Genomic DNA, 22341 nt, shown 5'->3' on the forward strand with positions numbered 1-22341 from the left:
AGAACCAGAAGTAGATACAGGTATCTGTGTATCTACTTTCATGTTGGGAAAATCTTTTAAACGGTATTTTCCCATAAAGCAACATATTGATAGAATTAACCACAAATAAATGAAAGTCTTCTGCCACAAGGAAAACTTAAGAACAAATGACAAACTAAGAACAAAAAATATTTGCAACATATGTAACAAAGAGTTAATGTTCTTAATGCTCTGAAATGTCAATGTGGACAAAAGACATGATTAGGAAATTCACAAAGGAAGTACTAACGGCAAAAATATGAAAAATGTTTAACTTTGCAAGCTGTCAAAGATGTGCAAACTGAAACAATAGTGAAACACAATTTTTCAGCTATTACACTGACAGTTGAAAAAAAGAAAAAAGATTGTCTAGAGCGTGGGGAAATGGGCACCCGTAGATTGCTGGAAGGAGTTGCAAGTGATACAAGCTTTCCAGAGGGTGACTTGGCCAAATTCTTTAAAATGTGCACAGCCCCTGTACACTGTAATCTCTCGTCTAAGAATTTACCCTTAGAAAATAATCATAAATAAACTGCAGAAATTTATTTAAAAGATGTTCCCTGGAAGGTTGTTTATAATCGCAAAAAATTAAAAACAAAATAAATGCCTGACAATATGGAACCGGTTAAATAAATTACGGCGCTGTATAATCCACAGCCATAAAAAAATCAAACTGAGAAAAGGTTCACAATATATAGTTAAATGTGCGTGGGGTGGGGGCAGAGGGCTGGAGGGAGTTGCAAGACAACCTGTACGTACGGCACAGTCTTTTTGTTTTTGTTTTTTTTAAATGTATGTATGCAAATGTATGCATAGAAACAGACTTTAAGAGGATAACCACAAAGTTATCAGTGATTATCTCTGGGTGGCAAGAGTATTGGTGATTTTCATTATTTTCCAAATATTCTGCAATAAAAATGTATGACTTTTGTAACAAGCTTCTTAAAAACATTAGCTTTTATTTAAATTCTGCATGGAAGTCAAGTCTCAACAAATGGCCATGAGGAGGCTTTTTGGGAGAAGTTCTTGCAGCCGGAAACTGGGGGAATACTGGGAATCACAGTCCTGTGTGATATCATTGGGAAAGGAGGGCGTAAGCCAGCTTCCAGGCTCCACTGTCCCGGAATCAAAAGCCCCATCACAGCACCTGCTTCCGAAATTCCTCTTTGATGACCCTTACGATGCGAAACTCATGTAGACTGAAAATAATAATAATAAGTATTATTATTATGAATTTGATAATATACCCATAGGTGACAATGAACATTTATGAAGCACTCAGTATTTTCCAGACCCTGAGCTCATTGCTTTACTGACATTATCTCATTTAATTCCGCAACCATCCTGTGGCAAAGGGATTATTGTCTGCAATTTATAGACGAGAGCTGAGACAGGGATGAAATTCACTCACAGTCATGCAGCTGCCCCAGGCTGCCAGGGGACATGACACGTTCCCCTGAGCCCGTGTGCAATTCCCAGAGCCCCTCGCCCATCTCTAGTGATGAGGGGGACCAAGGAGCATTTTTCCAAACCCCAAGTCCTCATGCCCACATCACCACCCGGGCCTCCATTTCCTTTGTGATTCAGCCTTGTATTATGTAGCCTGACTCCAGTGTGAAAGATTTGTGGCAATTGCATGATGTACGAGGTGCCGTTTGTAAAAATATTATTTAGTGTAAAACATGATGTTTTTTCTGCTGATTTACAAGTTGGATTTATAAATCTGCACTTCTCACGATCTGAGTTATATATCTTGCCGCTGATTTATAAAACTTGCCTGTAAATCTTCCCAGCAAAGTTTTGATTCAGAAATCATTATTTTAAGAATTAGATTTAGTTAAAACATTCAACTGCTTTATAGGGGAGGCAATGGATTTACATAACTCCAATTGGGTCCTATAGCAGCTTTACAAGTCGTGCCCGGGAATTCCTACAGAAAATGTTCTGATTTAAGGGCATTTACTTCCCACGTTAGCTACAACTGAATGATTTACACAGCCAAAGCCATACAATAAGGATCTATTTTATAAAATCCCACTTTTCTTTAACTCCGGGCTGTGATTTATATCCCCTGATTGGGTTTTTTATAATTCGACCTCCGTCACACCCTCCTCCGTCCCAGAGGTGATGGTTGGGAAAAGGCCCAGGAGTCAGGGATGGTCAGAAGTCAGTGACCCTGCCCACCTTCTTTGTGACCTTTCTCCCTTATGCCAAGGAAACCAAAATAGAGGACCTCGACCCCCTGAGCTAAACACAGGTAAACTCAGGGAAAGGTCTGTAGGCATGGCCTGGATAGTAATCTGTTGTAAGTTCCCTCTGTCCCTGTGAGCTCAAATTAAAGAGGAGGGTTCATCTCAGGCAGAAGAAATGGGCAATCCAGGGGACTGACAACAGGTATGATGAAAAATTGCTGCCTGAATAAATCAATGAACAAATAAACAATTTTTTTTTAATTTTAAAGCAGAGACCAAAAGGCATTCAACAGATAGCAAAAAAAAAAAAAAAAAATGGCAGCATACATGAATAAGGAGGGAGGGAAATCTGTGGAGACTTGAGATGCTTATCGCATCTGAATGGAATAGCCATGGCTTAGCTCCACCTGGTTGTCGAGATATGGGAATGCCTGCCTCAGTCTGGGTTTTCAAGAGAATCTTAAAATTCAGATTTTAATTTTGACAAAGAGAGAGAGAGAACGCACAAGCAGGGGGAGTGACCAGCAGAGGGAGAGGAAGAAGCGGGTCCTCGTGGAGCAGGGAGCCCAATGCAAGGCCTAATCCCAGGATCCCAGGATCATGACCTGAGCCAAAGGCAGACGCTTAACTAACTGAGCCACCCACACCCAGGTGTCCAAAATTCAGATTTTTATGTTAAATGCCCCAGTATAAAAAATGGATTTTATTCAGGTCTAGTTTATAATAGTAAAATGGGTACAGGTTATGTATAGAAGTCAATGACGTCTGACCAAATTATATGCCCAACCAGCAACCTAATCAAGTTAGAGAACATTTCTATCTCCCCAGAAAGTTCCTTCCTGCCCCTTGAGGTGAATCTCCTCAGCCCCACCACAGCTCCAGTTCAACACTGGTTTGCTTTCTATCCCCACAGATAAGTGTTGCCTATTTTGGAATTTAAAATAAATGGAAACATACAGAATCTTTTTTTTCCTACCTAACCTCTTCCACTCAACATAATGTCAGTGAAATCCATCTGTGCTCTTATGAGTAGTAATACTCACAAAATACAAAAATAAAAAAATAATTTTATTTGTTTCTTTTTATGACTGAATAGTATTCCTTTGTATATGTGTGTCATAATTATTTATCCATTCTCATTTGGATTCTCTCCAGATCCAAGGTATTACAAATAAATCTGCTATGAACATTTCTGGACAAGGCTTTTGAGGAACATGTATTTTCACTTCTCTTGGGTAAAAAATGAGGAATGGAATTGCTGATTTGGCAGGAGTGTGCTTAATTTTGAAAGAAGCTGCCAAACAGTCTTCAAAAATGATTGCACCATTTATATTTCTCATTCAATTCCACTGGCCCAGTAATATAGGAGAGTTCCAGCTGTTCGACACTCTTACCAACGCTTGTTACTATTAGTCTTTTTAATTTTAGTCATTAGCCATGTTACTCATAATTTTAGTCACTTCAAGATTCTCTTGGGAGTGGCATCTCCCATTAATTTTCATTTTCCTAATAACAAACAGTGTCTAGCAACATTCCATATACTCACTGGCCATCTGTATATCTTCTTTTGTGAGCTGTTTGTTCAAACATTTTTTCTCTTATTTATTGGTTGTTTGCTTTCCTATTACTGAGTTGAAAGAGAGGTTTATATAATCTGGATACAAGTCTTTCTCAGATATATGTGCTGCAAATAATATTTCCCAGTCTGTGGCTTGATATTTCCTTTCCTTGTCAATGTCTTTTAAAAGCAAATAATTTTAATTTCAATGAAGTACAATCTGTCATCTTTCTTTAACTAAGGCATTCTGTACCCTTAGAAATATTTATCTGCCTCCAAGTGGCAAATTGTTCTCCTGTGTTGTCTTCTATAAGTTTTATAGTTTTAAGCTTCATGCTCAAACCTATGACCCATTTCAATATATTTCTTGAGAACAAAGTGTGGAAAGAATTGTGTTCTATACAAATACCTAGTTTCTGTAGCATCTCAGAAATCTGCTAGTGTACATCCTCCAAGACCGTTCCTTTAAAAAATTGTTTTACGCCTCAACGAAGTAGGGACAGATGGAACATATATCAGTAGCACAAAGACCATATAAAAAAGACCCACAGCTGATCTCATTCTCAATGGGGGGAAATTGAGTGTTTCCTCTTTGGTCAGGAACAGGACAGGGATGTACACAAAAGACCCCAAATAGCCAAAGCAATTCTGAAAAAGAAAAGCAAAGCTAGAGGCACCAATATTCTGGACTTCAAGCTCTATTACAAAGCTGTAGTCATCAAGAGATTATGATATTGGTACAAAACAGACACATAGATCAATGCAACAGGATAGAAAACCCAGAAATGGACCCACAACTATATGGTCAACTAATCTTTGACAGCACAGGAAAGAATATCCACTGGAAAAAGTCTCTTCAACAAAATGGCAACAAAACTAAAAGGTAGCCTACAGAATGGGAGAGGATATTCACTAATGGCATATCTGATAAAGGGTTAGTATCCAAAATCCATAAGGAACTTATCAAACTCAACATCCCAAAGACAAATAACCCAGTTAAGAAATGGGCAGAAGACATGAATAAGCATTTTCCCAAAGAAGACATCCAGTTGGCTAACAGACACATGAAAACATGCCCAACAGCCTCATGATCAGAGAAAACAAATCAAAACAAAGATGAGATACCACCTCACACCTGTCTGACTGGCTAAAATTAACAACACAGGAAACAATAGATGTTGGTAAGGATGTGGAAAAAGGGGAACACTCTTACACAGTTATTGAGAATGCAAACTGGTACGGTCACTCTGAAAAACAGTATGGAGGTTCCTCAAAAAGTTAAAAATAGAACTACTCCACGACCCAGCAATTGTACTATGTGGTATTTACCCAAAGGATACAAAAGATACAGATTTAAAGGGACATATGCACCCCAAAGTTTATAACAGCATTATCAACAATGACCAAACTATGAAAAGAGCCCAAATGTCCTTCAACTAATGAATGGATAAAGACGTGATATATATTTTTATATAAATATAAATATATTTATAAATATATATAAAATGTGATATATATATATAAACTCAGCAATCAAAAAGAATAAAATCTTGCCATTTGCATTGACATGGATGGAGCTAGAGTGTATTATGCTAAGTGAAATAAATCAGTGAAAGACAAATACCATATGATTTTACTCATAATGTGAAATTTAAGAAAAAAATGAATATAGGGAAAGGGGAAAAAGAGAGAGGGGGAGAGAGAGAGAGAGAGAGAGAGAAAAGGAACGAAGCAAACCATAACAGACTTTTAACCATAGGGAACAAACTGAGGGTTGATGGAAGGATGTGGGTGGTGGATGGGCTAAATGGGTGTTGCATAGTAAGGTGGGCACTTGTTATGATGAGTACTGGGTGTTCTATATAAGTGATGAATCACTAAATTCTACTCCTGAAACCAATATATTACACTATATGTTAACTAACGAGAATTCAAATAAAAATTTGAAATAAAAAAATAAAAATAAAAACTGTTTTACTATTCTAGATCCTTTGCCTTTCCAGACAAATTTTAGGATCATTTCTTAATTCAAACAAAAGAAGCCTGCTGAGATTTTGATTGGAATTTTAATGAATCTATAGATCAATTTGGAGAAATGGACATTTTAACACTACCTAATCTTCCAATCCATTAACAGGATGTATATTTTCATTAATTTAGATTTCCCTTAAGTTCTTTCAATAATGTTTTATAGTTTTTAATGTAGAACTCTTACATGGCTCTCATTAAATTCATATTTTATCTGTAATTTATTTTCTAAATATTTATTATATACAAATACAACTAATTTTGCATAATCATCTTGTATTCTGCAACCTTGCTAAATAAGTCTTGGATCTAGCAGGTTTTTATAAATTCCTTAGGATTTCCTATGCAACCAACCATGTCATTTTTTAATAATTTTTTTATTTCTCCTTTTTAAATATTTAAGTATTTTATTTTGTTTTCTTGCCTTATTGCTCTGGCTAGGACATCCAGTATATGCTGAAGAGAAATGATGAGATTGCCTTGTTCCCAATTTAGCAGTGAAAACACGTGGTCTGTAACCATTAAGAATAACAGTTGTTCTATAATTTTTATAGATTCCCAACATTAGGTTGAAAAAGTTTTCTTCTATTTGCAACTTGCTGAGAGTTGTTATGGGTTTTATATTCCATCAAGTTATTTTTCTCATTGGAGATAATTATGTGATTTTTCTACTTCATACTATAATATGTTACTACTTTTATTATTTTCTCAATGTTGGAATATTTTTGCAATCCTATAGTATACCTGTTACACAGTGTTGAATTCAGTTCACTAATATTTTGTTGAGGATTTTGATTTTGTATGTTCAGGAGACATATTGGTCTATAATTTCCTTTCCTTCTAGTGACATTGTCAGCTTTTGATACCAGGGTTAGGTTGGTCTCCTAAAGCATGTAGGAAAATAGTCCCTCCTATATTCTTGGAAAATGTTTGTGTAGTACTATAATTATTGCTTTTGTAAATGTTTGATAGAATTTAATAGCAAATCACTGTGACATGGAGTTTTCTTTCTTGGGAGGTTTCTTTATAATAAATTCAATTTTTTAAATGTGTATAGGATTATTCAATATTTTTATTTCCTCTTCATTAAATTTTTTTTCCTCTTCATTAAATTTTATAAGATTTTGTTTTTGAAGGTATTTGTCCATTTCACATAAGCTCTTAACTATGTTGGCATTAAATTCTTCATAATATTTTTATTATTCATCATCATTATTATTATTTCTTATTATCCTTTAAGGTAAACATTTTTTATTATTTTGGATATGTATCAATATTCCATAGGATAGGTATTAATAACCCCATTTGTATTTCTTTTTTTAATTATTTTTTAAAAGATTTTATTTATTTGACACAGAGAGAGAGAGAGAGAAAGTGATCACAAGTAGGCAGAAGCAGGCAGAGAGAGAGGAAACAGGCTTCCTGCAGCAGGAAGCCTGATGTGGGGCTTGATCCCAGGACCCTGGGATTATGACCTGAGCCGAAGGCTGAGGCTTAACCCACTGAGCCACCCAGGGGTCCCAACCCTATTTGTATTTCTGATCTTGGTACTTTGGCTTCTTTCTTTCTTCATCAATTACTCCTGGTAAATTTTATCTATATTATTAACGTTTTCAAAGAACCAACCTTTGGCTTTGTCAGTTTTCTCAATGTGTTTCTTTCCTGTTTGTTTATGTCTGGTTTTATATTTATTAATTCTTTTCTTCTACTGCATTGGGCTTATTTCACTTTCCTTTTTTATATTTCTAAAATGGAAACAAATAGTTTATGTTAAGCCTTTTTCTTTTCTGATATAGACACTTAAAGGTATAAATTTTGTTCTAAGTATTGCTTTAGCTGTATCTTACAAAATTTTTAAGTGTTGTATTTTCATCCTCATTACATTCAAAATATTTTTATTGATATGAATTATCAATATGCATTATTTAGAAAATTGTTAATTTATTTCAAAATACTTGGAGATTTCTGGGTTGCCTGGGTGGCTCAGTGGGTTAAGCCTCTGCCTTCGGCTCAGGTCATGATCTCAGGGTCCTGGGATTGAGCCCCCCATTGGGCTCTCTGCTCAGCGGGGAGCCTGCTTCCCTCTCTCTCTCTCTGCCTGCCTCTCTGCCTACTTGTGATCTCTGTCTATCTCTGTCAAATAAATAAATAAAAATCTTTTAAAAATGTATTTGGAGATTTTTTCTGGATATTATCTTTTTATTGATTTCTAATTTAATCCCATGATTTTTCAGAAAGTGACTCTAAGACTGCAGTATTTTAAAATTTTGTTGACTCTTATTTTATGACTTAGAATATGGACTATCTTAGTGACTATTCTATGTGTATTTGAAAAAACTATGTATTCTGCAAGTGCTTTGGTATATTTCTATAAATGTCAATTATATGAAGTTTGCTGATATTGTTGTTTAGATCTTCTATATCTTTATCAACAATCTGTTTATTTCTGTCAACTACTGAGAAAGGAATGTCAAATTTCCCTATGATTGTGAATTTGTCTATTGCCTCCTTTATTTCTGTCCATTTTTTTCTTTATGAATTTTGTTGCCTATGATTTAGGGCATAATACCTAAGATTATCCTATCTTCCTAGCAAATTATTCCTTTAATTATTATATAATGTTTTTCTTTATCTCTTATAATATTCCTTGTCTTGAAAGCTAACTGTCTGGTACACACAAAACTATGCCAGCTTTATTATTGTTTTCATGGCATTTTTTTTCCATCTTCAATCTATCTTGTTATTTATATTTAAGATGTATCTGTACTGAAAGCATATAATTGATTCTTGCTTTTTTTTGGTCCAGTCAAATTCTCTGTCTTTTAACTGAGGTGCTTAGTACATTCACACTTGATGTAATTATTTTCCATTTGAGGGTTAAGTCTTCCATATTACCATTTGATTTCCATTTATCTAGTCTTTTCTCTCTCTCTTTCTCTCTCTCTCTCTCTCGTTGCTCATGTCTTGCATTCTTTTAGGCTTACTACATTAGGAGTTCTACATTAGGATTTTATTTTCTCTATTGGCTTTTCAGTTAGACCTTTTATTTTTTGGTGGTTGTCATAGAGCTGATAAGATTCATCTATAAATTATCAGTATTTATTTAAATTCAACATTATAACTCTTTGTATTTCACGCCTCACATCTGACACTTAACACTTCTTATATTATAAGAAAATAACCTCACAATAGTATAACCTCATCTATTCATGCATATCCTTTCCACAATTGTCTTTTATTTCCCCATATATGTTAAATGCAACTCTATAATGTTATTATTTTTGTTTTAAGAATCAGTTTTATTTTAAGTAAATGTAAATTATAGAAAGAACAAAAAATATAGACTTTATTTTGCAGACTCATTTCCAACTCTGGTGCCATTTATTCTTTACATGAAGATTTAAATTTCCATTTTGTAACATCCCCTTCAGCTTGAATAACATTTTAAAGCATTTTGTGCAGTATAGATACTCTTTTTTATTTTCCTTCAACTTAGTTTGGTTTTATGAATGCATTAATTTTAGAGGTGGCCCATGACATAATTAATTCAACAATTTTTTTTAAATACCCACACCATACCAGATTCTAAGTTGGAACTGAAAATATCAAGATGAAAAAGGTTTTCAAAGGCAGTTTAGGTATTCTAATGATAAATTTAAAAATTTTTCATTTGTTAGAAAATATATTTCATCCTCATTTGGGAAGTAATTTTTTAAGGAAATAAAATCTTAGTTGACAGAATATTTTTTTCTTTTCCATTTTAAAAATGTAATTCAATTGTTGCTTGGCCTCTGTTAGTTCAGATGTGAAGTCAGCAGTCAGTTCCTCTTCTTATTTTTTCCCCTGTATACAATGCATATTTTTTTATCTGGCTGATTTCAAGATTTTCTCAGCTTTGGTTTTAGGCAATTTGACTCTGATGGCTTACTTTATATTCATCTTTATTAGTGGTGGCTAAACTTTTCTAACTTAAGTCATTATATTTTATCCAATTTGCCAAGATTTAGTCATTATTTCCCAAAATTTTGGTCTACCCATTATCATTGTTTTCTCAATCGGGGAGTGCAATTCTATGTTGGCAAGATTAGTAGTATTCATTTTTTTTTTTTTGGTCTCAATATTCCTTCACATTATTTGAAAATTCCAGGAACTCCAAAGAAGTGGAATTATACCTATTGATATTTACTATATTAGAAATTGTAGCTGAGAACTTCTTAAATTTATTGACCTACTAACCCATTTATTGACTTATAAAGAAGGAAGAAGAGGAAGAAGAGGGGAAGGAAGACCCATACTTAGAAAAACTTTAATGAAAAGAATGGCATAATTTAGTATTTTTACAGAGTAGTTTTCTGCTTAATAAATAAATAAAATTAATTAATTTTATTTATTAATTTAATAAAAAATTACTTAATAAATAAAAGACGGATAGGGTCTCATATTTGACTCTGCATCAGTCTGTTATGATACAACACATCATGTGGCCTCTGGACAACACCACTGTATATTCAGAAATGAATGGAAGTAGAAAGGTCAAGTAACCACACAAGACTGCTCTTGTACAATCACTATTCAGACCTAGTCTCTCTGTTCTGATTTCAGTCCTTAACAGTTGCTCTCTGATAAGCACTAGGCAATCTCCATGCATGGGCAGCTTGGCCTTTGGCCATGAACTTAGGTGGCACCCCCATACACATACACAGTTCCCTTTCTCTGATGTTCCCCTGCGCAAACTCCAGGTACTTGAGGTGACGCAAACTCTGACTGGTGTCTCCTTAGCTGAGCAGACCTACTATGCTTTATTCGGATATCAGCTTGCTGTGTTATGTTTGTAACTTCTCCCCAGGGAGAGCGCTAAATAACTCTTAAATCTCCCTTCTTTCAGAAATCACTGTTCTATGTTATCTATGTTCTATTGCTTGAAAATCATTGTTATATATTGTGTCTAGTTTTATAATTGTTTGTGGCAAAAGAGCGAGTCTGGTTCCAGTTACTTCATCACGGTTAGAAGTGGAAGTCTTCCATAATTTTAATATTGCCCATAAAACTTGAAAAATGTGTAAGCACATCTATGATCATATATAGCTCATGCGTAACCTGTTTGAGAGTCCTGGTCTATATTCTTACCTTCCAAAATGTGGTCATTAGAGGAGCAACATCAACCTCACCTGGGAGCTTTTAGGAAATGAAGACGCTCAGGGCCCATCCCAGACATGCAGATTCAGAAAGTGTACTTTAACAAGATCCAAAGGTGATTTGATGGAATCACCTGAAATACTTGCTAAGATATATTTCCAAGCACCATTCTGACCCACTGAATCAAAATGGCTAAGATAGTGATACTTATCACCCGGAAAGCTTGGGGAATAGTGAGCTATTCCATAAACATGCGAAGTTCATCGGACCCATGTGTTTTGCTTCCATTATATGAGCTGCCCTGTGGTACCACCTTGATTTGACTCCAACTAGACACTAATTCAAAGTATATAACCCACATAGATAATTACATGGGTAATCTCATTTTCCAAGGAACTACCAGGCCATACTTTTTAAATGCCTTTACATACCTACTCAGGTGGCCAGCTGTCTCCTTTCACACGTGACAACTCTGGTTTTCAAATCTTCACTTCAAACTTGTCTCTTCTAGAGAGCTCTCTGAAACCAACTCTAAAGCCTTCAATAAAAATAATGAGAATGTTCATACAGCTGTAGGTCAGGTTATAGGGTGATGTACTTTGTGTGGACTCAGAGAAGTATATTATAGTGCTTTATGTTCATCACTTACCAATTTTTCTCCACTACATTTAGAGGAACCACAACTCTCATTTGTTTAGTCTGATCTTAGCACAATTACAGTCTTGGCACCTAACATATTCCTAGTTCATGCTGTTAACTCAACCCATGATTATACTGTTACCCATCTGCAAACATCACTTAGAACAAGTCCGTGGCATTTTTGCCTTTGTCACTCATATCATCTGTCTGCTCACCCTTGGGTTCAGCTGGGTAGGCTAGGTCCCGCTGGGTCTCACCAATCATCATATCAGGCATCATATCCTATATCATATAATGTTCAGAACATTGCCGGGTCATAGGGAGGTGAGCAGGGGAGCCAGCTGTCTCTGGGGTGACCATCCAGCTGCCTGCATATGGGATGAGTAATCTCAAATAGCAGAAACAGAAGTGATGGGGGAAGAAGCATGTCCACATGACATAGGATATCATCTTCAGGGGCTCCATGCCTCCTTTGCCAAGGTCAGGCATGTGCAGATGATATGGGAGAGCAGCTGACTCCTGTTCATCGAGCAGTGGGAATGGGAGCTGAATCCCCTCTCTGTGACCTTAGGAAGCTTATTTCACCTTGCCAACTCTGCTTTCCTCATCCTCATTTGGAAACTTGATGTGTCTACATTCAATCATGATTTCTTACACTGGAGGTCTAAGACAGCAGCACACCCAGTTGTTTCATGGCTGCTGTGTAGACTTACTTTGGAGCAGAACTGGGTTTTGGGTATTAAGAGCCTAAACATGTGCATAATGATTTCACTCCACTTTTAGTGATATTGTGAAGTATTTGCATTCAGGGGTATTATTTAAAACTTTACATATAACAATGACAACATAAAATTAACCTGAATCCAACTATGGGCGATTGCCCAAATTATGACCTATCCATGCAATGGGATATTATACAGCCATTTGAACTTTTCTAAAGGAAAAATAGTAGCTTTGGAAAATGTTCACAATGTAAAGCACCCAAATAAAAACACTAAATAATTTTGTTGCATGCGTAAAATATATAAGGATATATTCTGGATGACAATGTTGATTATAAGTGATTTTAAGATTGTTTTCTCTACGTTCTATATGTTTCAATTGTTGTCAGTCAGCAGAAAAGGAAAAAAAAAAAGTCTTATTTCAAAAAAAGGCCTGGATTGGAATCTGAAGGTCTGGGTTTGAGTCCTGGTTTCAGTATAGGCTGTGTGACCTTGAGTAAGAAAAGTTTGCAAAGTGGGGGAAACTTGCCTCCCCTTCCTTATTGGATGGGTGAGTAGCTAAAATAAGATGATATGCAGGAAATAGCTATATGGGAGAGAAATGGCAAATAGAAGGGCCATTGCTTCTGTGATTTAGATGAGGAAACAAGAAGCTCTTCTTACAAGAAATGCTGCTGCTAAGATTTCAAGTTGCTGTTATCCTCTCCAATCCAACTTTAAAATGGGCAAAGAAGAAAGAGAGAGAGAGGGAGGAAGCAGGGAGGGAAGAAGGGAGGAGATGAGGGAGTGAAGGAAAGAAAAAAAAACTCATGCTGGTCTTTTTGCCTCGTAACAGAAGTGCCTCTTGGTGCCTAAGACGTGCACTACAGCCAATAACTGTGTTCCCGTACTATACTAAAAGAGCCCTCCTCTCACACATAAAACAATTACCCCAGCCAGCCCCCTGCTCTAACAAAAGGTTAGATGGAGCCTCTGTCCAAAGCCTCATGCTTCAAGATACCTGCAGCCCAGAGGGTGTATTTCCTATCTTCGACCAAGGGACAGGGGCCATCCCCCCTCCTGGAACCCCCAAGAGGATATCAGCATTCATTGTAAGTGGTGTGACACCCAAGACACCCACTTTTAAATGTGTTTGCAATATTTTACTGAACTGCAAAATGTGAATGCCCTAAGATGCAACAATCCTGCTTTGCTGCAGGGACTCTGGGGAGATATTTGCACATGTGCGTGAGATGGCTATGCATTCTTTTTCAGTACTGCACCACACAGTCTGGACGTGCTAAAATAATACTCAGACACTACTGCTCTTGCAGTTGAGCTGAAATGGAGTGAATGAGTATGTACTGACAGGAAAAATCTCCAAGAGTTTTTTTCTTTTTTTCTTTTTTTAAGATTACCCAACTGACAATCAGAGTGCAGACCATGAAACCATCTATATAAAGATAACTTGAAACGTCACATTTCTAATTTCTGTGGGTATATAAAGACATAGGAAGTCTGGAATGCTTCAGACAAAATTGACAATAGTGGTTAGATCTGGGGCTAGACGGGATGCCTAAAGAAAAAAGGTACTTTTCCTATTTTAACTTGGTTTTTCAGAAACAATATGTTCATCTATTACCCATACAATTAAAAAGTAACTTGAAGGTAAAATTAAAAGAGCTGATAAAAATAATCACAGGTAGTTGTTCTTTGAACAAATAAATATATCATGGACAATTGAAGCCAGGCTTTTCATTGTTGGAGAATAGAGTTATGAAATTTGAAAGGGGAGGTGGAGATATACTAGTGTTTGATTGGAATTGAAGGTATAAGTATGAACTCATGGTTTTAAAAAAAGAACAGAGTGGGGAAAGGAGGGAGGAGAGAAAGAAAAGGAGAGAGATGTCATACATGTACATACAGAGGGCCTAGAAGCAATGACATCCCAGTGGCAATGAGCACACCTAGAACCCAGATCTTGGTTTCTATATGCCACTCTCCACTAAAGGTAAACAGGGCACCTTAAAGAAAGGCTGATTCCAGGTCTGGGACAGGGAAACTATAAGATGAGCCCTAGAACATCTTCTTGTGCCAAAAAGGAAGGAAATGTTCAGAGAATGATGGGGACACATCAAAAGGACAAAGAAGCCAGTTTGAAAGGACACCCGTTGGTCACATGTGGGACCATTCTAGCATCAAAATGAGTATGATAGAGAACCATAACACGTTGGATGCAACAAAAATCCACGAGTTACATTGATATAAAATAATAAGTGGGTAAGTGGGGCTAGCTCTTCCTTAGAGTAGAAAGACAATTAGTTAATGGAGAAAGAATAACAGAATCAGGAGAAGTACCTTCCGCCAACCGTGATCATGATAATAACTGAAGCAACCAAGAGTCATCAGTGGAAGCTAAAACCTGTGGATGAACATCGGAGGGGTAACTGGATATTTACAAAGTCTCAAAGTATCCCCCCATAAGCGACGTAATAATCACAAAGTCAAGAGTGTAGCTTAAGTATGGGGAGGCCCAGCAACACCGCTATAACTGAGCGGCCCAAGTTAGCGTGGCCCACACAGAGGAAACTCACATCGCAGATGGCCGTTGGGACCCGCTGAGAAGAGCAAAGCACTTGCCGTGATGTTTCTGCTCATCATGCATTACCTGGAGCTAACCCTAACAAAACACCAGACAAACCCAAACTGAGGACATTCCGCAAAGTAACCGGCCTGCGGTCCTCAAATGAGTCAGTGGCATGAACACAGAGGAAGCCTGAGGCATGGCTTCCCCTTTAACGGAGCCTGGACACACGTGAGAACTAAAAACAGCGAGTGCTCTGGAGTTTTCTTTCTCTGTAAAGGACATTATTCAGATAATTGGCCAAATCAGAGTAAAACCTGTGGATTAGATAACAGCACTGTATGGATTTCAATTTCCTGACTTTTGTTTATTTTCGGATTCCTGTGGTCATCCAAGTGAACGTCCTTGCTTTTAGAACATCCGTGCTGAAGCATTAGGCGGGGTAAAAGAGCATCGTGTCTGCGATCCATTCTCAAATGGTTCAGAGAAGTTAGAATGCATGTGCGGACACGTGATTATAGTGTGGGAGAGAGAGACAGGAAAGAGAGGGAGAGGGGGGGAAAGAGAAGAGGATGAATCTGGGAAAACGGGAACAGTTGAGGCATCTGACGAAGGGAATATGAGAATTCCTGCAACTCTTCTGTGAGCCTGAAATTACAAACTTAAAAGGAAATTTAAAAAGGGAAAAAGAGCTAGACAAAATAACTGGCAGGAGATGACCCAGGTCTCTAACCCAGAGTCAGGGTCGAAAGCTCACTCGGCCGACCCTGCAGGGAAGCTGAATAAACAGAATGCACGAGAATTGGGGTCCAAATCTGGTTAAGGGAGAGGTGACAGAGAGGAAGGCCGCTCAAAGCCTCAGTTTCGAAACTAGGACTATTCATCCTGAGTCGTGGGGACCTTGGGGCGACAGAGAGACAAGGGCCATGAGCAGGTGATGCTGAGCTGGGTCCCCTGAACATGCTCTGTGCATATGAGCCATGCCCAGCCCCCGCTCTCAGCCCCCCATCCACCACTGAGATACGATGGAGGTGAAACCCCCCCGGAATGCCTAAGACACAAAGAAAGGCGCAATGGAAGTCACTAATCTCTGCCAGAGAAGGCCAGTCAGTGTCCCCCTTGATCGTAGAGAGCTTTTTCCTGAGTAAAGTTAAAATGTATCAACCATCCACGTGCTTCGGTTATCTGAAAAATGCTTTGTCCCCACCGGAGGATGTTGGGAAAGAGGTCACTTATTTAAAGGAACAGGCTATCCTGATCAATGCCTGAACTCCACGGGCCTCTCCAGGGCCTTCAGATCGAACTGGGGGAAAGAGAGAAGTGAAATCAGGACAAGCCCAGGCTGCTGCAGCCACTGGCACTAGGGGGCAGGCCAGTGGGTTCACTCACCTGCAGTGGCCAGCTGAGCGGGGACCTGGGCACAGACAGCAGGACCGCGAACTTCACACACAGAAACACGCACTCACAACTGGTGTGCACGCCTGTGTCCATGTGCATGTGCACGTGTGCGTGTACAGGGAAACTTGATGCCTAGAAATAGAAGGAATGCAGAAAATTAAAGTACATTTAAATTCTTGGTCAGTTTAACTCTCTTTCCACAGCAGGGAAGTTGTCAGTGTTTGCAGAACCCCGAAAACGCCTCTGCAGAGCGCCGCTGTCCTCAGCACAGAGTCTGAACATCCACAGGGCGGGATAGAGGGAGAACTCAGAGATGGGGTCAGGCAGCCTGCTGCCTCTTGCTCTGGCTTTGCGACTCCGGCCAGGGACTTAAACTCCTGAGGGCCAGCATCCTTCTGGGTAAAATAAAGACAGTCATAAAAACAGTAGCACCCATATCCACGTGCTATATGCAAATCACGGGTAACTTGCAACCTCCCAGAGGATGCCCCATGGTCCGTTGTAGCAGTGATGGTGATTATCATGACCATCTGCTTCCCAAGCAAGAGCGCCCAGAAAGCATTCTCCCTGGAGCCTGCTTCCTTTGGTCTCAGAGAGGAGAGCGAGCCATGAGGTGAGAGAGCTCCTGTGTTGCACACACCGGACGCCCGGCACATGCTTGCCGGGGAACGCATGGGTGAGCCTGTCGCAGTTTTGGGAAATCTTCAAGGCACTGGAGGAAATTCTTCTAAGTTTTCTTAAAAAGAGTTTTTCAAATGCATCGACAAGTGTGGATTTCCTCCCGTACCTGCAGCAGACATTGCATTACCCTTGAGTCTAAATCATCTTTTCCGTTTTCCTTGCAAAAATCTTCCCTGACAGCCAACAGAACATATTCTTCTTCTAATTGTTGATTTCCCTTTCACAAACGCCGGTGGATCTCCCCATCTCTAATCCTTTACCGCTCATTCATTAGCTATCAAGTGTGGCTTTTTGGAACAATTATATTGTGCCCCACTGTCAGCTCTCTCTGTGCAGGTAGAGGATACAACCTGACTCCTTACACAGGATGTAAATTACTGCTGGCACACCAGCACCTGAAGAATGATTACACCCAGCGCTCAGTTAAATAATGGATGCTTAGCACGGTGCATTGTAATAAGCAAAATATATGAAATATCTACTATTCTAAGTGGAATATGCTAAGTATTTTTTTTAATAATAAAACCATTTTGGGGAAGACAGGCTATTGAATCATGGTCTCTGGAAGAGACACCCCATGCGTCAGCTCTTCTGCAGAATCTGGTGAGTACCGTCATCTCATCTGTGAAATGGGAACATTAATTACACCCTTCCTCATGCAGAGGTGTTACAGGTGAAGGCTTAGCCCCAAGCCTGGCACATAGTAGATGCTTAGTAAATGGTGTAGCTGTTGTAGTCTGAGGAGGGGGCCGGCCTGTAGGAGGACCAGCTGGGGCACCCATTACCTGGGCTGCACTGGGTTCAGCGTCTGACCACTGGGAGAGGCCGACACCTTCTCTTCCACTAGCCAGTTGAAAGCAGGATCTGTTTTGCCACCAAATAGAGTGGAAGGGGAGGCAGGCAATGGGGAGCCTTGCTATAGCTCCCTGTAGACCTGACGGAGAGGGACACAACCAGAAGGTGGCTGACATAGAAGGCTTCAGGGTGCGCTGCTCCGGGCCAGACCAGGCAGCGCGTGCTTTGGACACGTTTTCTCCCTCATTCCCCTCCTAGGACCGTGGAGTGGGGTTCAGCGCATGGACTCCAGGGATGTGCCGCCTGGGTTTAAGTCCTGCTCAGTCTTTTCCTTAGCTCTTGACCTGGAGAGTTAACACCTCTATATTGCAGCTTTATAAACTAGCAATAAGCCAGTTACCAGCTTTTGTGGAGTTGCCCGGGATGAAGGAGAGAAGTACCGGCAGCCAGCTTAGCCGCAGTCATGCTTCAACACGTTCTAGCCCCCTTACTGTTAAGTCCATTTTACAGAAAATCAAGCTGAGACTCAGAGATTCAATGATTCTCTTGGAAGCAAGAGAAGCGGTCCTTCTGCTGTCAGAACTGCTGTTCATTCTGCCCTCTCCTCCCTGGGATACGATGGCCAGACCCTCTGTCCCCTCTCTAGGGGGCACCCCCTCGGCCCTCTAGACTAGCTGGTGTTCCCCATGTTGAGAGAAAGTCCTTCCTGCTCTCATTCCCGCTGGGCAGGTGAGGAGGGGCTGACCCAGAGGCAGAGCTGAGCACAGCTGGCTTCACAGACTCTAGAAACTTCTGGAGCCATCCCCTACCACCTGCTCCCCACGCCCCCCCCCCCCCCAGTGCAGTGCTGATGCTGGGACACATCTCCATCCACATGGCTTCTTGCCAGCACTGCGTTCAGAGCATGCTCTGGACAAAGCCCACCATGGTCCTCGGAGGAGGCTGCAGTGCTGTGGGTTCCTCCAGGGCTTGAGGCTGGTGACTCTCCTTCTGTCCACCGAAACACCCGGGGACACTGGCTGCATAGTAGGGGGGCTGAGGTGCTGGGAAACCTGCAGAGGTTTCTGATGCCTCCAGGAATCAGTGTCTGCACGAGCTTCCTGAGGCTGCCGCAACAAGTTGCCAGAAACTCGGTGCCTTAAAACAAGAGAAATCTATTCTTCCACAATGCTGGAAACCAGAAGGAGGAAGTCAAGGTGTTGGCAAGGTCATGCGTTTTTGAGTCGCTCTAGGGGAGGATTTGCACCTTGCCCCTTCTGGCTTCTGTTAGCAGTTGGCTGCTGGCTTTCCAGGGCCAAGCACTACCTCTGGTTTCACATTGTTGCCTCCTCTCTGTGCTTCATCAATGGACAATTGTCATTGGAGTTAGAGCGCACTGGATAACCCAGGAGGGAGGGGGACCTCTATATCTCAAGACCCTCAACTTACTTACATGTTGGAAGACCCTTTTTGCCAAATAAAGTCACATTTACATGGGCCAGGGGTCGGGATGCGGACATAGCATCTTGGGGGACCACTGTTCAGCACACTGTAGTGTCTTCATCTCCAAAACAGGAGCAAAAATTGTTATGAGCCTCACAGTGTTGTAGTGGGGATTCAACAAGAGAACGTGACTCAGACAAGCGGTTACAGCACTAACTGTATTTACTATAGTCTCCCCACACACAGCAAAACCTGTAGGTAAAAACATAGTCAATGCATCTTGACAGATCCCAAGTGCGCTTTACTGTTTTAATTTTTTCCTTTTTTTTTTTTTTTAAGATTTTATTTATTTATTTGGCAGGCAGAGATCACAAGTAGGCAGAGAGGCAGGCGGTGGAGAGGGGAAGGAAGGAGGCTCCCCAATGCAGGACTCCATCCCAGGACCCTGAGATCATGACCTGAGCCAAAGGCAGAGGCCCAACCCACTGAGCCACCCAGGCGCCCCCGCAGTGCACTTTAAATATTTACTTGTTTAGTTGAACAGAAACAACACTTAAGGTCCGTTTGCGAATTCGGGGTAAGGACGTCGGGGTCCCCCCGACAGGTCCCAGCCTGAGGCATTCCCAAGGGCAGGGAGAGACCCGTCCACTAGAAGGTCTCTGCTGTCATTCGAGGGCTGCCTCCCTCAGACCGGCAACATACTCGGGTGGGATTTAACAGCTGAGGTTTACAAAACACACTTTCAGAGGACAACCTGGGAGAACACTGGCCCTTCCAATGCACGTCCCTTTGCTCCAGCTCAGCCCCCATCAGGGACGCGTCCTGCAGAAACAAGGACAGGCCCGTGCAGAGATAGGTGTCCGAGGATGTTTGCTGCGATGCTGCTGGTAATTGTGGGCGGGGGGTGGGGTGGGGAGGGCGAGCCAGGGAGAAAGGGAGGAGAGGGATAAAAATCAGGAAACTGCCTGCCCAGAGGAATGGCTGAACGCCCAAGACACCCCCAAATTCTGAGCTTCTCTGCAAGGGTAAGCGCATGAGGGTCTGAGAAAGAGAATCATCAGCCCGAGTCACACTCTTCCACAAAAGGAGAGTCTGAGCAAGGGTCCTCATGCTCACACAAGCACAGGGCGTCGAGGCCCTCCCAGATCCACAGGTGTGTGCAAGGGCCTGGCTGTCAGCAGCTGCCCCCGCAGGGAAGAGATGGGCATGAAGAAGGGGTTTTAACTTTCTATTTCTGTCAGGTGTTGCTATTTCCCGGCGAGGATGGCAAGAGAGTTTACCAGCGTCATCACAAAATTAAGTAAATTTCCTTACCCGGATTTGCAGGCAATTCATCTGTTCAGCTGCACAGGGCCTGGAGGCTTGGGGGACAGCTGGAGGTGACTGAAGCAGAGAGAGACTCTGCCCTTCTCTGAAAGCCACTCCCAGACCCCCAATCTGCAGCACAAGGGGGCTCAGGAGAGGACTTCCTCGCTAATCCTGCTCTAAGGGTTTGGGAATTTTGCCTGGCAGGTCCCAGGCAGCTGGTAGATCTTGGCTGGGAGACTGAGTCACCCGCCAGGAGACCGGTGAGGCCAAACATAGGGCTGTGAGGTCCTGCCTGTCTGGGGGGTGTGCTTGGCACCAGGGCCCAGTGCTCGAGGATGCGCAGCCCTCGGGCCAGGACACAGGGAGACCTGAGGAGGAGGCAGAGTGAATCACCTCGAAGCTATGCCAACAGGTGCAGTGAAACCCTGATACGCTGGGAACCCCGCAGGCTGGGCCGCTCAGCGCCAATCCCCAGGGAGGCTCCCTCCCTCCCAGAGTGGCCAAGGGCTGGCTTTCTTATTTTGTGTTTCCAAGGCTTTGTTTCTCCACAATGGAAGCATTTCTGAGCCCCTGCCTTTGTAAACAGATACCACTCAGCAAGGCAGTTGATTCCCAAGCCCTCTCAGCTCTCTGCTTTCTCCTATTTGGGAGGAGCGGCCTTCAAGTTCTAGCTGCTGCCCCATGCTGCCATGTGACATACAGGGGCCAAGTCACCTGCCTGTTCCGTGCAACCTTGGTCAAATGGGCTGACCGGTCACCTTCCAGGACGACCAGAGGCAAGGCATTCTTGGGTCTGCTTGCTCCTGCCTGAGAGCCAGTGGGGCCCCTCCAGACAGGAGGGCAGCTTAAATTTAAGTCTACCAGGAAGGACTCTGGAGTCTAAGAGCTCACAGTCATGGTGGGCTGCGCCCGCATCCGGAGGGCACCAGGAGGGCGGCTCAGCAGGAGGGGCCAAGGAAGCTTTCAACAGGGGGAGATGGGTGTTGGCCCAATTGCTTCCTAATGAAGGAAATTCTGGGTTCCTCTCTTGAGGCAGGACCTGGGGCTTTCTGGAAAAAAGATAAAGAAGGTCTGCTCTGTGGTGCCACGTTTTCCTGGCACTCTAGGGACTGGCAAAGGAGAGATGAAGGAGATGGAATTTCAGCCATCCAGATGCAGTTGCGGAACTGTGACCAAATGTCTCAGGGCTTGCTGAGCTCCCTGCCACCCTCAGCATGGGCTGGTGGTTAACCCAAGGAGCACGCATCTGGGGTGAGGGCTGGTTCCGGGGAGATGCCATTCCCGAGGCTGGGAGGGGGCCCATCGCTGCTCTGAAATCACAGCCGCTGTGGGAGCAAGAAGAGCTAGGATCCCCCAGAACCCCAGGCCTTGCTCACCACTCACCATCTTCCAGAAATGCAGTGGCTCCAGGACAAGTTCGCTGATGGCTTAGGGGACTCCTGTCTGCCCATTTGCAAGTCACTGCCCCCACTGCTGAGAGCTGGGCCCTCTCTTGGAGGCAGAGCCACGGGGCTGACGTGTCCACACTTCCCACTCACATCACATGACCCAGGACCTGTCACCGCCGCCCCCGCGTGGCGCTGTGTGATCTGAGCAGGGACCGAAGTCATTCACAAGCTCCCAGGCCTCGAGGGTGTCAGCGTACCCTCCAACAGGAAAGGCAGCGGCAGAGGTGTGCGCAGAGGAACTGCGTCCTTGCTCTGGTGCACTGGGAGCTCCTTTTCCCTAGGAGTCCAGCGGCAGATTGCTGCTTTTGAAGGAGATGCCTGGGTCCAGCCGCAACACCTAGGAGAAGCGGGTACCCACCGCCCGCAGGGCAGCAGTGTCGCACCGGGCGGGGGCAGAGGACTAGTGCTGAGAGATGAGCAAGGCCATCCCTCC

At 41.9% G+C, this 22341-nt stretch overlaps 1 long non-coding RNA gene across 2 annotated transcripts; it reads right to left on the minus strand.

The window, feature by feature from the left end:
- Positions 1–957: 957 nt before the first annotated feature.
- LOC131817614 (uncharacterized) lies at positions 958–21836 on the minus strand. 2 transcript variants are annotated; one of them, XR_009348562.1, is made up of 4 exons: positions 20467–21836; positions 16246–16386; positions 11364–11470; positions 958–1217 (listed from the first exon to the last, which is right to left on the minus strand). It is a non-coding gene; the product is annotated as an uncharacterized LOC131817614 (long non-coding RNA). The 2 variants fall into 2 exon arrangements; XR_009348563.1 differs by lacking the exon at positions 20467–21836 and adding an exon at positions 19163–19568.
- Between the last annotated feature and the right edge of the window lie 505 nt (positions 21837–22341).

The sequence above is a fragment of the Mustela lutreola genome, chromosome 16, assembly GCF_030435805.1.
Source record: "Mustela lutreola isolate mMusLut2 chromosome 16, mMusLut2.pri, whole genome shotgun sequence".
NCBI lineage: Eukaryota > Metazoa > Chordata > Mammalia > Carnivora > Mustelidae > Mustela > Mustela lutreola.